Source organism: Pinus tabuliformis, chromosome 5_1, assembly GCF_031772625.1.
Source record: "Pinus tabuliformis cultivar Carrire ecotype Pingquan chromosome 5_1, CPIR1, whole genome shotgun sequence".
Taxonomy (NCBI): domain Eukaryota; kingdom Viridiplantae; phylum Streptophyta; class Pinopsida; order Pinales; family Pinaceae; genus Pinus; species Pinus tabuliformis.
In genome coordinates, this window is record NC_142305.1 from 241,392,972 (window position 1) to 241,409,751 (window position 16,780).

Here is a 16,780-nt window from a genome sequence, read left to right on the forward strand (position 1 = left end):
ACACTCAATTTTTTCCTGATATGCCACATGATTTTTATGAAGACCCAAGTTCTTTGTACAACACTAATCTACCTCATAAGCAAGATGGACAATTTGTAACAAGTTCCAACCCTACTCCTTAGCACTCATAAAAGAAAACCTCTACTTCAAAAGTGTATATCTCAAGCAAGTGAAATCAAGAAGAGTTGTTGTAGAAGGTGATAATGGGAATCAAATAGGGTTGAACCTTGAAAGGTCCCATGTTGTTGGATCCAGTTCCAAAAGGAAGAGAAGCAACACCCACTACGCACCCAAAGTAAACATCAAAGATATGGAAATTGGTGATGTTAAAGAAACAACATAAGAACAAGATTAGGTTGAAAGACAAGTCCTAGAAAATCAATTTGTAGTTGAAGAACTAGCTCAACAAGAGCTAGTTGATTTTGAAATTGATTCAGTGACACCACATCAATGTAAAAAATGATGAGGTTGAATAAAAATAAAAATTTGAAATTGATGTTAAAGGAATAAATCCCTTTAAATTATTTGAATTATATTAAGCAACTGGAAATTCATTGGCCTACTCAATCATGAAAAAAGAAGTAAAAAATATAACATTAAAATAGAGAATAAAAGCTTTCGAAGTGGATATATTATTCAAGCCATTGTTTTTTGAACCAATCTCCACTATTAGGCCAATATCAACTTCAGAGGACATATTGGAGAGCAATTAAAGGATTAGAGCAACATGAACTTTACTGGTTGGAATCCAACTATATATTGCTAACAATATCAATAAAAGAATTGATATAATCTTAGAAGTGTGGGAGGTGGATAGAACTTCATCAAACTTATCTATGAGAATTAACTTGCTTATTGAATATTTACAAAATGATCGGGAGAGTGATGAAATGTTTTATAAAGAAGCATTAACTACATTCATCACGAAAATGTCAGATATGAATGAAGGGAAAAGGAAAGAACAAAATATTATGTCACAAGGAAGAATCAAACAATTAAAATCATGTTGGAACGAAATAATTAAAACACTTCATGAATTAATTTCCAAGTGTATAATATCAAAATGAAGCGAAGTTCCTTAAATTGATCGAGGCAGCGAAGAAATTAGAGGGACCCAATATTATCATGAACATGATGCTATTGAATAAGGAACAAATGCAAGAAAGTGTTGATGTACTAAGAGTCACTTAGGAAAATGAATTTAACCAAATTGTTGATTTCCCTAAGGAGAAAATTGATAAATGGTTAATTCATTTTGTTAGTAAGAATGAAGACCAATCTAACATGATACATCAAGTTAGTTATGATTTGAAATTTGTTGCAGATGAGTTGTTCGAAGTGTGAGTGAAACAAGAAGTTATTGTGGCACCCTTACGAGACTTTGTTGAGAATTGGCTTAAAGATCTATGGAGAACGTAACTAATTTGAGATAAGTTATTGTCATTTTCAATTGGTTCACTTCCAACATACATCCAGTATTTAAAAAAAAGATATTCAAGAGAAAAAAGGTCTTGTTCTTCTCGCGCTTTAAGTAAATTGTCTAAGTTTTTGTTTTCCATCTCTCTTCTCATTCAAAATCATACAACCTTTTTAATTGTGGATTCTTCCAAGAATTAAGTTTAATTTTCTATTGTTTTTCCTTTTCTCTTCCATGTCTTTACTTTTGTTATATAGTTTGCGGGAGCCTAATATTTTTCCTTAAATGGGCGAATGCCTTTGCATTTCTCAGGTATTATAGACTTTATTAAAACATTTGTATACTTTTTAAGGTTCCTTAGAGAACTATTTAAGATTTCATATCTAGTGTGATCTTTGAACTTTGACTTTTAAGCTTAATATTAAAAAGGTGTAGCTCTTATCATCCTAACGAGTTTGAATGAAAATATCTTTTAAAATTCTCTACAAATGTATTCCATGATTTCTTTCTTCAGTCCAAAAGCTTGATTATTTACTTACATTTATACTAGAAAAATCACAAAATTTATGAGTATAAAGTTTTAATTGATGTTTATTTATATCATATTCTCTCAGTATGTGAGGCCAGGTCATGTCTCAAGCTTCTATGCTTTTCCCTATTTTTTGAAAATTATGATTATTTTTCAAAGAGGAGTACCATCTATTGAAAAATGAAGGGGGAAGATTATTCCCTCAAATGTTATCATTGATATTTGGCCAATCGCAAAGATCAACAACTCTTGGTTTGCCTTCTTGCTACTTATGCAAATCCATTGATCATATTTCATGGTCGTCCCTTCATCCAGAGTAATTGAACTTCCCTCTTCTTTTTCCTTCAAAAACATTATCTTTGAAATTAACATGATGCTTGGGATTATTTAACACATTGCAGATTTCAATGCCTTAATTATTCTTACGAAAATATTTTCCATTACAACCCATCTTCTATAGTAATTACCTTAAACCTGTCCCTTTAGTATGAATTTCAAAACAACCAAAAGTCTTAAATGTTTTCATGGAAATCTTGAAGCTAATCTCCCTTTTCCCTTGATGGATTATTGGTGATGACAAAAGGGATGTTCAAACATGTTTCCAAGGAGGAATTACTTCATGTTTTGAATTATTTTAAGAAGGATGGGTTCTTGGGCCCTAATGGATGGATTGTTGAAATCTATCTTCTTTCTTTGTGTTATGAAACCAGCTCACAAAAAGATAGAAAAGATAGTTGAACACCTTAGAATTCAGCCTCTTCGAGGGGGCAACCTCCTTTACATTACACAAAAGAACAATTCTTGGATGATTCAAATGACAAAACCTCCTTTCTATATATAGGAGTCTAAGGGGTCACAATATAACCAAGCCGACCTAACAATAATAATATAAAGGCACAAAAATAACAATAGAGGGATTCTATGGGGCACGATAATAACAATATGGGGACAATAGGGGCACAAAAATATTAATAAGGGATACAACTACAATATTAATTGGGGCATCACTGGTATTATAGGGACCTAACATGCCCCTCTCCTTTAAAAAAGTGTTGTCCTCAATGCTTGAGTAGTTCTGGATGCTTCTGTATAAAATTCTCATCCTCCCATGTGGAATCTTCAGTGGATAAGTTCTTCCACTTGATGAGATACTCTGAAATGGATCGATTTCATAGTTGTCGAGTTCTTGTTTCTATGACTGCTTCTGGTTCCAATATAATTTTTCCTTCCTCGTCAAGTTCTGGCAATATTGTTTGAACTGGGAGCTTGTCGCCTATAACCTTCTTTAAACATGAAACATGGAAAACTGGGTGCACTCAAGAAGCTGCAGGAAGCTCCAATTTGTATGCCATAGTACCAATCTTTTGCAACACCTTGTACGGACCATAATTCTTTGGTGATAATTTGTTATCCTTCTTAGCTTGCTTGAGGGACATTTGTTTATATGGTTATAGCCGTAGGAATACCCAATCACCTACATCAAAACTTATTTCACTGTGATGTTGATCTGCTTGTTGTTTCATTCTATTCTGTGCCAACACGAGGTTATCCTTTAAGAGTTGGAGAACTTGTTGTTGATGCTCGATGTGATGTTACACTGCTTGAACCTTAGAATTTTCTCTTAAATATGATGTGATGGATGGTGGCTGATATCCATAAAGTGCCATAAATGGGGCCATTTTTGTTGCAGTATGGAAGGAAGTGGTATACCACCATTCAGCCAGAGGCAACCATTTGACCCATTGTGTCTGTTTATCAGATACAAAGCAACGAAGATATCCTTCCAAACATTTGTTTACTATCTCTGTTTGCCCATCAAATTAAGGATGATAAGATGAGCTATGAGCTAACTGAGTACCAAGACAAGAAAATAATTATGTCCAAAAATTTCCTGTAAAAATGGGATCTTTGTCACTTACAATAATCTTTAGGTTTCCATGTAGCTTTTGAATTGTTTCCAAAAATGTCCTAGAAACTGTACCAGCTTTAAATGGATGTGATAATGCACAAAAGTGTGCATACTTGGTAAGTCTGTCAACTACCACCATGATGACACTCTTTCCCTCAGACTTGGGTAAACCTATGATAAAATCCATTGAAACCTCCCCCCAACATTGGCTTGGAATGGATAAAGCTTGTTATAGACCTAGTGTCTTAATTGTTTTAGCTTTATTTTGTTGGCATACCAAACATTCTGCCACAAACTTTTGAATATCCGATTTAAGGCCATCCCAAAAAAATTCCTTCTTAACCCTATGGTAAGTTTTTAAAAATCGTGAGTGCCCTCCTAAGGGAGAAGCGTGCAATTCCAAAAGAATCTTTTGTTTGAGTTGGGAATTCTTACAGAGGTATAAGCGATCTTTGTACCATAATGAATCATTTTTCCAGCTAAATGTATCAGATGTACTGGAATCTTGTTGTAACTTTCGAATAAGTTCCCACACTTATTCGTCATTCTTCATTCCTCCCTTGCTTCATTTATCCAATCTGGTTGGATAATAGAAATGGCGCACAACAATGCTTCCACATCCTCATCCTTTCTTGAGAGTGCATCTGCCACAACATTTTTTTTTTTAGACAAGGTCGGTTGCTATGTATTAAACTGAAAAAAGAAGGCAGATTGCCATACATAAGATGCTTCCTGAGCATTTTGAATCCAAGGAATTACAAAAAGATTACTTTCCTTGATTCTTACTTTTGTTTTACTGCCCCTAAGACTGCTTGTACTACTATAGATTCTTACAAACTGTGAGCCCCAAAATTTGCATTTACAATCCATGACTAATCTATGTCTATACGGCTTATCTTCCTTGCAGTAGATCCTTCTGGGTCCATGTCTGGCTCGTTTGGCTTTGCACTGGAGGAGGATGAAGCATCTTTGAATTTTTTATCCATCATATACTTGAGGATGGATATCTTTTCTTCAGCATGGGCGCATCTGTTACTCAAATCACTAAACTGTTCGTGCAGGGAGTGAACTCTATGCAGGAAGAGAGCCATCTCAGCCCTGTATTTCTCATGGAGGATTTTGCATTGGTCTTCAAGCCTAGTTTCCAAACTGCGAACCTGATCCTCCAGAGCTTGTTGTTGTGCACGCACCTCGTCGAATTCAGCTTGTAAGTCCCTGCAATGAAAACACTGTTCTGGGCGCTCCATTGGTTCTGAAAAATGGTTGTAGGCGCTGATCGGATTCTTCTCACGGTGCCTCTGAGGACTTTCCTTACTACTGGTATAAGCCTCCTTTCGCGCAGTGGCAGCACCGCTCTGGAAAAGGCAGCAACCACTTGAGGGAATGACCTCAGACTTGAAGAGATTATCGCAGATTACTTGGAGAGGAGGAGCGGCTATTCCGCTCTTGAAACTGTGAATACGATCTTTTCCTGTGGGGAGATAAGTCTGGACACCGGGGGCATATAAAGCCTGTTTCAGAGTGCTGTGATGGAGGGAGGATCTGCGCTTCCCAATGTTCCACCGCACCTTCCAACGCATATCCTGACCAGTATCTAGGATCTGATGTTTAGGACGATTTCCTTCAGTGTGATGTCTGATTCCCATGCTCCGAGTTGATTTCCTAATCTGGATTCTGATGCGAGTCCTTTCTGCCTTATCTACACTATCCCCTGCACTATGGATTTGCCTGCAGTAATGGATTCTTTTGACTACGATTCTCCTAGCTTTGACTGGCTGCGGATTTCTCATGGTAACGGTTGGAGGGATGTGACGTTGTTACAGCTGAGGATGCCTTTGGAGCGTTCACAGGCCTTGTTGGCGTACTTGTCAGCATCTTTATTTAGTCCACGTAGTATATGATAATATCGGACCTCCTCCAACATGTCGTGAAGGATTTGGTTCCTACTGTTGATTTGCTGCAGAAGGATGTTTGGCGTGCTCCGCTTTTGCACCATGAGCTTGATGATGATTGCTGAATCCCCGAAGATAATCACTTTCTTAATTCCTATCTTGAGCAGTTGGGTGAGTCCTTGGAACAAAGCCAATCCCTCAGCCCTGTTATTGGATAGCTCACCCAACCCCCATTCAAACTGAAGAATGGTCTCACCATTGGCATTGCATATGAGACCCCCAGCACCTGCTAGGCCGGGATTTGATTTTGAGGCGCCGTCAAAGAACAAATAAAACCTATTGCAATTGCTCAGCCAGAGTGCGAATTCCTCTTCCTTGAGCCTCAATTTCCAAACGCTGCTTGCCTCCTTCAATCGTGGATTTCCCTGCCTTGGTGCCTGGATGTTGTTGTTGTTTCCTTGTACACAGTTAATCAAATTTCTCTCTTCAACACTGTAATTGGTGGTCTCGATCTTTTCTTGAGTGTGGACTAAAATTGTTTCCACCGCTAAATTCTTAGCTTTTTGACACATAACTCTAGTATTGCATCCTTTGTCTTGAAAAACCTTCCTGTTTCTTGCCAGCCAGATGCGCCAAACAAGGGTTAAGGGTATAGTATGCCATATTCTTTGCGTTAATTTTCTCTGTTTTCCTTTCCATGGGCAATTTTTCCTCCAATTGTAGACAGATTCTGCAATGGTTGCCTTTGGTTCCCATGTGACTTCCCCGATTGAGGACATCTGTCTCCAGCAATCATCTGCTACTTGGCAGTCTACGAACAGGTGTTGCATTGTTTCTTCAGCTTGACAGCAGTTTGGGCACCTGGACGGACCCATAATGCCCCTTTTATTTAAGTTTTCTGCTGTTAGAATCTTCCCTTTCAGGAGAAGCCAGAAAAAGAATTTGACTTTAGGGGGTGCTTCAGCTCTCCAAACCAATTTCCATTGATTCCATATGGCCTGTGGGAAGGCGCTGTTGCAAAGATGTTGATACCCTGCCTTGGCTGTGTATTGAGTTCCCGTGGGGTCCCAGCGGTAGCCATCTTGCTTTCCTCTTTGGACCGGAGCTTTACTTTGCAGAAGGTTCTTGAAGGCTACAACGCTTGTTTCTAACTCTCTGGGGTAATCCGGGAGTTTCCAACCAGCCCAAGTTTGAGAATGGTTTCCCCATTGCGTTATTTGAGCTAAGCACCATATACCTCTGTCATTTAGCCAACTAATGGCAGGAGTTGCTTCTATGTTGGATCCCATAGGCTGCTGTCCTAATATTCTATCAGTGGAAAAATTAATGCTGCTCCCCCCTCCTGGGACCTTTGATATGTTTTGGGACATAAATGGTATGACTTTCTTGCATAGCTTCCAGATTTTTGTGCTGTCTCTATTGGGGATATTGGTGTCCAAGAGTTGATGCCTTGTGCTGTTCAGATACTTGGCCTCTAGGACTGTTTTCCACCAAGCTGAGGCCCCTGAAATCAGTCTCCAAATTATTTTAGCTCCAAGAGCTAGGTTCAGCAGTTTTGGAGATCTTATTCCAAGCCCTCCTCTCTCAGGCGGCTGAATGACATTCTTCCAGCTTACCAGATTGAACTTTTTTCTTTCCGTTTTTCCTCCTTGCCAGAGAAAGTGTCTGAGAGCTCTTTCCATTTTTTGGTGGAAAGCCATTGGAGCTTGGTACAGAGAAAAACAATAGATGGGCAGAGAGGACAGACCGGATTTTAGAAGAACAAGGCGTCCTGCTGGGTTCAGCCACATGGATCCCCATTGTTGGATCTTTCTCTTTATTTTGTCAAGGATTTCATTCCATGTATCAGCTTTCATAGGTCCCATACTTACCGGCATCCCAAGGTAAGTGAAGTGGCTCCAGTTTAGCTTGTATGAGACTCCTAGAGTGTTTGCAATGTTGTGGATGGTTTGAGCAGTTGCGTTCCATCCATAAATGCAACTCTTTACCTGATTAACTTTCCCTCCTGAATAGTCCATGAATTGATCTAGAATCTTTTTGAAGCGCCTAGCTATGGTTATGGAAGCTCCTCCCATCAGGAGGGTATCATCTGCAAATTGGGAGTGATTGATGTTCTTTGTACCTTGCTCAAACTGGATGCCAGTGATTAGGCCAATTCTTCGATTGTAATCCAAGACTTTGCTAAGAGACTCAGCCATAAGAATAAATAAGTAGGGGGACAGGGGACAGCCTTGTCTTAGGCCACGAGAGGATTGAAAAGCAACACAGGGTCGACCATTAATCAGAGGGGAGATCCAAGGATTCGAAATGCAGGCTTTGATCATATTAATGAAGGAGGAATTGAATCCCATTTTATGAAGCACTGCAAACAGGAAGGAGTGTCTAACCCTATCAAAGGCGTTGGCAAGATCTAGCTTTAGGACAAATCCTTTCTCCTTTCGGCTTATGCTTGAATGAATGGCCTCTTGCACAAGAAGGATGGAATCAGAGATGTGTCTATTGGGCAGAAAGCCTCCTTGGTTTTCTGAGATCAAAAAAGAGAGAAGGGGCTTGAGTCTTGCTGACAGAATTTTGGTGATTATTTTGTATGCTGAATTGCATAAGGATATGGGTCGAAATCTTGAGAAGGTGGAGGGTCTGTTTTCTTTTGGGATTAAAGCTAGATGGGTTGAGTTGGTATATCCCCCCAGCTTGCCTTTCCGGAGAGCCCAGCGAACCATTTTTAGGAGGTATTTTTTGATCAGCTGCCAGTACTCTCTGTAAAAACTAATTGGAAACCCATCAGGTCCTGGAGCTTTGTCTGGGTGAAGACTCCAAATTGCTTTTTGAACTTCCTCCTCTTCTATATCTTGAGTGAGCTTGATGTTCATTTCTTGAGTGACTTCAGCAGTCATGTATTGAAGTATACTTGAATAATCCTCCTCACTTTTGTCCTCTGTAAGGAGAGTTTTGAAATGATTGGTGGCTGCTTCTTTTATGGAATCCTGGGTGTCGTAGTTGTTTCCTTCACTATCTCTGATTGTACTCACAGTGTTCCTGGCCTTTCTAATTGTAGCCTGCTTGTGGAAATAAGATGTATTTTTATCTCCTTCGTGCATCCATACCTATCTTGACTTTAGTCTCCATTTGGTCTCTTCGTCCCTTATTGTTTGTCTCAGCTGGGAGTACAGTCTTATCTCGTTTTCTTTGGCTTGCTGGGAAAGACCAACAACTTCGATATGTTGCTACACCGCACAAGCCTACATGTTATCCTTGGGTTCACTGCGATCTATGTATTTTCCGACCGCATTTCCTATTGCTTTAACCGAATCATCACCCCAGCAGTGAAGAGGAAGATGGGGCAGCCTGACCCAGACTGGAACTGCGCTTGGAATGTCAAGCTCTGGATCAAAATCCGGGGTCCATTGCCACAACATTTTGCTTCCCTTGTTTGTATATGATTTCAAAGTCATAACCCAACATCTTTGTGACCCATTTTTGTTGTTCTTTAGAGGATAATCTTTGTTCTAAAAAGTATTTAAGGCTATCATGATCCGTTTTTTACCTTGAAGTGTCTTTCCATTAAGTAGGGTTGCCATTTCTTAAGTGCATGTAGTATTGCCAACATTTCCTTCTCATAAATAGCTTTGTGTAAATACTTTCCCTTGATTGGACGACTTTCGAAAGCAATGGGTCTTTCATCTTGCATTAAAACAGCACCAATTCCATTTCCGAAAGCATCACATTCCACAATAAAGGTTTTTGTGAAGTCTGGTGTAGCTAAGACCAGTGCTTGGCACATTGCCTCTTTAAGATATTCGAAGGCCTTTGTTGCTTCTGGAGTCCATGAAAATGCATCTTTCTTCAACAAATTTGTTAGAGGTGCTGCTATTTTCCCATAATTCTTAACAAACTTGCGATAATACCTTGTCAACTCGAGAAATCCTCACAAATGCTTTATGAATGTGGGGATTTCCCATTCCTTAATGGCTTTAATTTTGCTAGGGTCTACCTTAACTCCTTCATGAGATACAATATGACCCAGATATTCCACCTCTTGTACTCCAAAGAAACATTTGGATCTTTTTGCATATAATTGTTTCTCCTCCAATAGTTGTGGCACCCTGTCAACGTGTTCAACATGATCCTTCCAAGACTTGTTGTAGATTAGTATATCATCAAAAAATACTAACACAAATTTTCTAAGGAAGGGTTTGAAAATGGAATTCATCAAACCTTGAAATGTAGAAGGTGCATTGGTAAGGCCAAAAGGCATAACCAAAAACTCATAGTGACCCTCATGAGTTCTAAATGTTGTTTTCGGAATGTCTTGAGTCTTCATTCTGATTTGATGATATCCTGAACGAAGATCTAACTTGGTGAAGTAAATTGATCCATGCAATTCATCAATGACAGGAATGGGAAACTTATCTTTAATAGTGAGCTTGTTGAGCTCCCTATAATCCAGACACATGCACCATGATCCATCCTTCTTGTGCACCAATACTACTGACCAGAGAAAGAACTTTGGCTAGGTTGAATTATACCTGCCACAAGCATTTCTGCAACCATACGTTCAATTTCACTCTTTTGGGCATAGGGATATCTGTACGGCCTGATGTTTGGAGGAACACTTCCTGTAATCAAATTAATAGCATGATCATGATCACGAATAGGTGGGAGACCTTGGGAGTCTCAAATACCTTGGAATGATTGTCCAAGACTTTTTGGAGATCTGGAGAAATAGATGATTTCGATGTGGAAACATCTAGCGAACATAATTGTGCAATTACACCTCATTGTTCCTTTTTTAGAAGCTTTGTCATACCGTTAGAGCTTATTATCCTTCCCAGTTTCTCGGCAATACCCCTTAATTCAACTTCCTTTCCTTCCACATAAAATTTCATGAAAAATTCTTGAAAGTTAAAAGCTATTGTACCCAAGGATTGTAGCCATTGGACTCCTAGTACAACATCAGCGCCTCCCATTGGAATGGAAAGCATTGGGCTTTTCAATACATATTTTCCCATGGATAGCTTGATATTATGGCACTTTCCAGAGAAATTTATCATTCCTCCATTTGCAACTATCACTTGACACTCTGGTGCTGCATATAGGAAGAAATTCAATTCTTTTGCTATCTTACATTGAATAAAATTATGAGTACTTCCTGAATCAATCAACACTATTACCTTTTTCTTCTTGATTTGTCCTTCTATCTTGATGGTTTGAGGAGTGGTAATTCTAGCCAATGCATTACAAGATATGGTCATATTCATTTCTTCTTTTATCTAGGCTTTGTTCCTGGAGTATATCCTCTTCTTTTGACCTTTCTTGCTCCTTTTCTTCTTCCTCTTCACAATCTATGTAGAATAATTTCTTCTCAACACACTTATGACCTTTAGTGTATTTTCTATCACAACTGTAACAAAGCCCTTTTGCTCTTTTTTCTTCCAATTGTTGTGGTGTCAACCTTATAGGTTGTGGAAGGCTAGGGGCAACAACACTTCCATCTTTATAGTTGTGCGTGGTATGCTTCCTGGTTGCCATAATTATGCTTTCCATTTTTCTTGCTAACCTGAATTCCTTCTCTAATGAATCAGGTTCCCAAAGGCGAACATCATGTTGGATATTATCCTTTAAAGTCCCTATGAACACATCAATATTATGCTCCTTTGGAAATTTTTTACCCTTATGTTCAATTTTTGGAACTCCTCAATGTGCTCCATTATTGAACCCTTTTGTTTGTGACTTATCAATTGGCTAAAAAAGGTGTTGCTTTTTGTATCCTCATAATGTGCTGTCAATTCTTCTGTAAAAATTGCCCAAGTGATAATTTGTTTACGAGAGAAAAGCCATTGATACCATACAAACTAATTTGGTTCCAAATATAAAGTTGTAATATGTACCTTTTGTGTGTTTTGCACATTATTGAGATCAAAAAATTGCTCCATCTGTAATATCCATGTTGCAGGATCCTTGCCATCAAACTTCCTCATATCGATTTTTGGAATATGGTGGATCTTCGAGCCAACATTAGAGTCTATGGAATCATGATTAACATTTCTTTTGTTCTCATCATGAGTTTCCTTTACTACCCTTTCACCATTAGTGACCATTTCTTGTAGCAACTTATTCAAGTTTATCTTCAATTGTTCCATCTTATCATCCATGCCATCCATTTTAGCGTCCATGCCATTCATCGTAGCGTCCATGCCATTCATCTTAGCTTCCATGCCATCCATATTAGCTTCTACTCCTTTCTTTAAACAATCCATCTTAGATTCTAACCTTTTTTTAAACCATCCATCTTAGCTTCTACATCTTTCTTTAAACCATCCATCTTAGATTATGTTACTTTTTGTGCAAGTGACACTTGTTGCACTTGGTCTCATAGTTTTGATATATCATGTTGCATTTCTTCCTCTTCTTCATGAGTCATGCCAGAGCTTTCAGGTTGCTTACTAGGTGTTTGCATTTTCTTTCCTCGGGGCATCAATTACCGATAATAATGATTTACTATGCCCTTTGAATCCCTTCAAACTAATTTTTCAAACTAAGCTTATGCAAAAATTTAAAAAAAAACTGCACACCTTTTTTCACTTTGTAGGAGCTTGATATTGAATCTGATGTATCTCTGTAATTTTAGATCATCCAGTTCTGAAATTGCAACCTATAGTAGCCCTCTATGTCCTCTTTCCAATGCCACCAGTCTGATCCAAATTGGATTCTCCAAGGAAGAGTTATGCACAATCTCCCAAGATGACCTGATTATAGACCTTTCCAGAAGAGCGAACTTGTATGAAGTGCCATGTGTCACTATTTTGACCTTTGGCTCTGAAAAATATATAAAATATACTATAGTCTGTCCTCTTTTTGTACCTTCTTACAAAATTTCAATCCGATGCTTAGAGAGAAAGTTATGACGATTTTCCCCAGGTCACTTGTTTGGAATGTAATTCAAGAGTCTACAAAAAGACCAACTTCCTCAGATCATATGTAACTCAGTAAAGCACTAGGAGATGCAAAGTAAAATTACAATTATTCTTGGTATTAATGTTCGTAGATAGTAAAGGCTCATACATATACTTTTGTAGATGATGTTGCTCTTTTGTTAAATTTATGAACATGTACATAGTGCATACAAGGATATTATCCTTCTTTATGAGATAGCTATATAAATGGAATTTAATGATATCACATCTTCCCTTTATGTTTATAATCTCACTAATGGTCTTAAATCCACCACTGAAAGATACCTTCCATTTCAATATTTTGACATAAATACCTTAATTGGATATCTAGGTTTCCATTTCAAACCTAATAATAATGTGAAGGTTGATTGGATTTTGTTGACAAGTAAGGTGGGAAGAAGAATCACTCTATGGTGAAATAGGATGATATCAAGAGGAGGTCAACAAGTTTTCTGTAGAGGCTATTATTGTGTATTGGCATACATTGGCCCATATCCCAAAAGGTATTCTAGAATAGATCAGGAAATTTTATTTTAATTTTATGTGGCAGGGCAACATTGAATATAAAGGTACTAACTATTTAACTTGGAAACGAATTATAGTCCAAAAGGAATTGGGAGGTTGGTGGATAATAGATATATATATGTTCAAACATTAACTCATTGCTAAGTCATTGTGGTGTATGATTAACAAACAGATTATGTGGTGGAGGAATTTAATTAAAAGATACATTTCCCCTAGCATAGTAATGGACTAGATTAGGAAGGAAAGGAAAGGTACACAAAATGTACAATGAAAAGCCCCTACACTAGCATTTCCATGATTGAATCATTTCTAACATGGATGGTTGGTAATGTGACTCAATTAAGGTAGGTGTTGATTCCATTATAGTATGTGATGGAATAATTTTTCTTTCTAAGGATTTGATTTACTAATTTCAAATGATAGGGAAAACCACTTTCAACATAACGTCAAATCCTGCAACTACTACTATTTGGGAAGAAGGCTAGATAAATGTTAATGAATTAAAATTGGGAGATTATTGGGCCATTGAATGGACCAACTTCACATAATCTCTTGAAATGGACCATGAAAAACTTAGTCCTAGTGAAGACGAAATTGTTTAGGGGAGAAATGTGATTGGAGGAAACTATTTAGCCTTCAAGGGTTTTAAAACCCTTTTTGGTCATAAGGAAGATGATGAGGTTTGGTGTTGAAAGAAATTTTGGAAGTTTAACGTTCCTCCAAATTTTACTCTATTATGTGGCTTATGGTTAATAATAGGGTTCTTACTTACGATATTTTATGCAAAAGTAGCAAAGAAGGCCCTAGTATTTGTCTTTTATGTAGGAAGTATGTATAAACAACTACTCGTATTTTTCTTACATGTTCATACTCACAATAAATTTAGTGGAAGCTTGAAGGTCATTTGGGTTTGATAAATTTATGGGATAGGGATACTACTTCTTGTTTTTTTTCTATTTGGTTCACCAATAAGGATTTGAAACATGTCAAGGAAATTCCTTTTTTGGTTCTCCAGGGTATTTGGTTGGCTCCAAACTCTATTGTATTTGAAGATAGGTTTGTACCTCCTTTAAAAAACTTAGCTTATTATTTGAGCTTGCTTTGTTTTTACAAAAATAGTCTAGGGAATAAGCAACTTAGGTTTATGGATGAGCTTCAAGTGGACAAGTTTTTGCCATGTTGTTTTTTTAGGGTGCTTGCAAGGATTATTTTCATGGATGTGGTTTTGCTCTTCATTTTTCTAATCTCACTAATTTTCTCTTTAAAGCTAATATAGGGAGAGGCACAAACAACTTCAGTGAGCTTATGGCATTACTTCTACTACTAAAGTTTGTTTTGTGCCAAGGGTTTGATTCACTATAGGTTTTTGGAGACTCTAGTCTTGTCAATAATTGTTTATCTAACTCTATTCATCTACATAACATCTTCTTGAGGCTACTGGCAGGCCAACTTTGGGAAATATCTAACTTATTTGCTCAAATTGAATTAAACCACATCTATAGATAATTGTTCTAACATCAAATAAACTTTCCAAAGAAGGCTCTCTTCTACATAAAAACGAGTTCATCCTACAGGAACTTGAAGAAGGAAGAAAGCTAAATGCGCATATACAACTCTTTGATCCATGATCCTAAATTGTTTGGCTTTTGTTTAGTAGCTATTTGGCATGGATATAAATGTCTCTATAAGAACTTCTCTAATGAAGCTTTGCGATTAAGGATTGAAATTGTTTAACAACCAAAATCTTATTGAGGAACTGCTTTTTTTTGTGCATGTGCATTTGAGGAATATACTTATTTTCTCCTAAAATATAGATGCATTTTTTCTTGAGTAGAAAAGAATATATGGACAATATCTAGTAAACTAAATTAGAAGATTTTTCATCATTCATAAATGAATTTATTAATTCAATAATATTTGTAAATGTTTGCCTTTATAATAAAATGGTGAATATTATATTTTATTAACATATTAAAGATCTATTTTTTTATAATATAAATCTATTTTTATACTTTTCAATTTAATTTATTTTTTATATTGAGTTTATTTTTTCATTTAATAAGTTTGCGAATATATATATATATATCTCCTTTGGGAGACTTCTTGGTAATCCCACTTGTGTGTTGTGATATTTCTCTTTCTCTCCTATATGGTTGAAAGTGATGGTGAAGACTCAAGTAATTTTGATATTGATGGATGGATGAAATGAAAAATGGGAAAAAACCTCTTGAATTTATATGGTTGAAAGTGATGGTGAAGACTCAAGTAATTTTGACATTGATGGATGGATGAAATGGAAAATGGAAAAAAACCTCTTGAATTTACAGCAAAATAGTGGTTATATTTGACATGATCAAAATAATAAAATATGTTTATTTGAACAAATCAAATTTAGGGATTACTTAATTATTTTAATATTTTATTTTTTGGCTAAATTTAAAATGTAAAAGTCATAAAAATGAGTTTATGACTTTTAATTATAATTAAGTGCAAATAACTTAGGAAAGGTGGTTTCGTAACCTATTTTAATGGAATATCGATAAAATATAATGAAAATAACTTAGAAAAATTGGTTCCTTAAGTTATTTTCATCGGATAATGGTATAAAAGTGGGTTTAAACATGTGGAACTGAATATTACAATAGTATATTTTGGTAATCCTAACAATTGTGTCTATGTAATTGAATTTTGGGTAATAACACCCATCATATTAGGGATTTTCTGGGCGTACATATAAATCCAAGCATAGGAAGTATGACACCCTTGTTTACCGACCTTCAATGTAACCTTTATGAATGAACATAATGCGTTGCCAATGCCTTCAAGGATTTCATGCTTCCAAATTCCTGAGGAAGGAAGTACATTTGAATCCAAATGGGTGCTTCCATGAAGGTTTATTTCTCAAGGTTGAAATGCTCCATCCAATACCTCAAATGAAGACTTGTTGAGTTGAATAAGTAAGGGCCCTCCTCAAAGAATTTTTCTTTGTCTCCCACATAGGTGAACGCTATGGTGAAGAAACCTTTTTACCTTAATTTAAGGTTAACGCGTCCTTTTGGTTTTCATTTAGTTTTGATCCACACTGTGATGGATTTTTAAGATGGCAAGATTCCCATAAATTTTCCAATGAACACATGGTCTCACATGTATTGAATATAATTTCCTCCATTAGGAGAGGTAACTTCATACATGGGGGTTTACCCTTTTTTGCCCAAACATCCATTTGGAAGTTTGCTTCCTAAGTCTTTATTTCTTGATTCGCTCTAGTTTGGATTTAGCTCATTGATAGGCTACTTTCCTACACCACCCATTCTTGTTGAGGTCTAAATGATGGGTGATCACCCTGCATTCGCATTCTTGAAGGACTACACATCATTCTGTGCCAAAGAGTTTGTCATCATGCTACTAAGAGAGATAAAAAAAGGTTCCTTACAACAAGCCAAAGTAGTTCAGAGATTTGATATCGGTCGCATTTTAGAAGTCTGGGAAACCACAACCCAAAGGCTTCTAAGCTATCAAAATCATCCAAGGATCGCACCTAGCTTGAATCACACC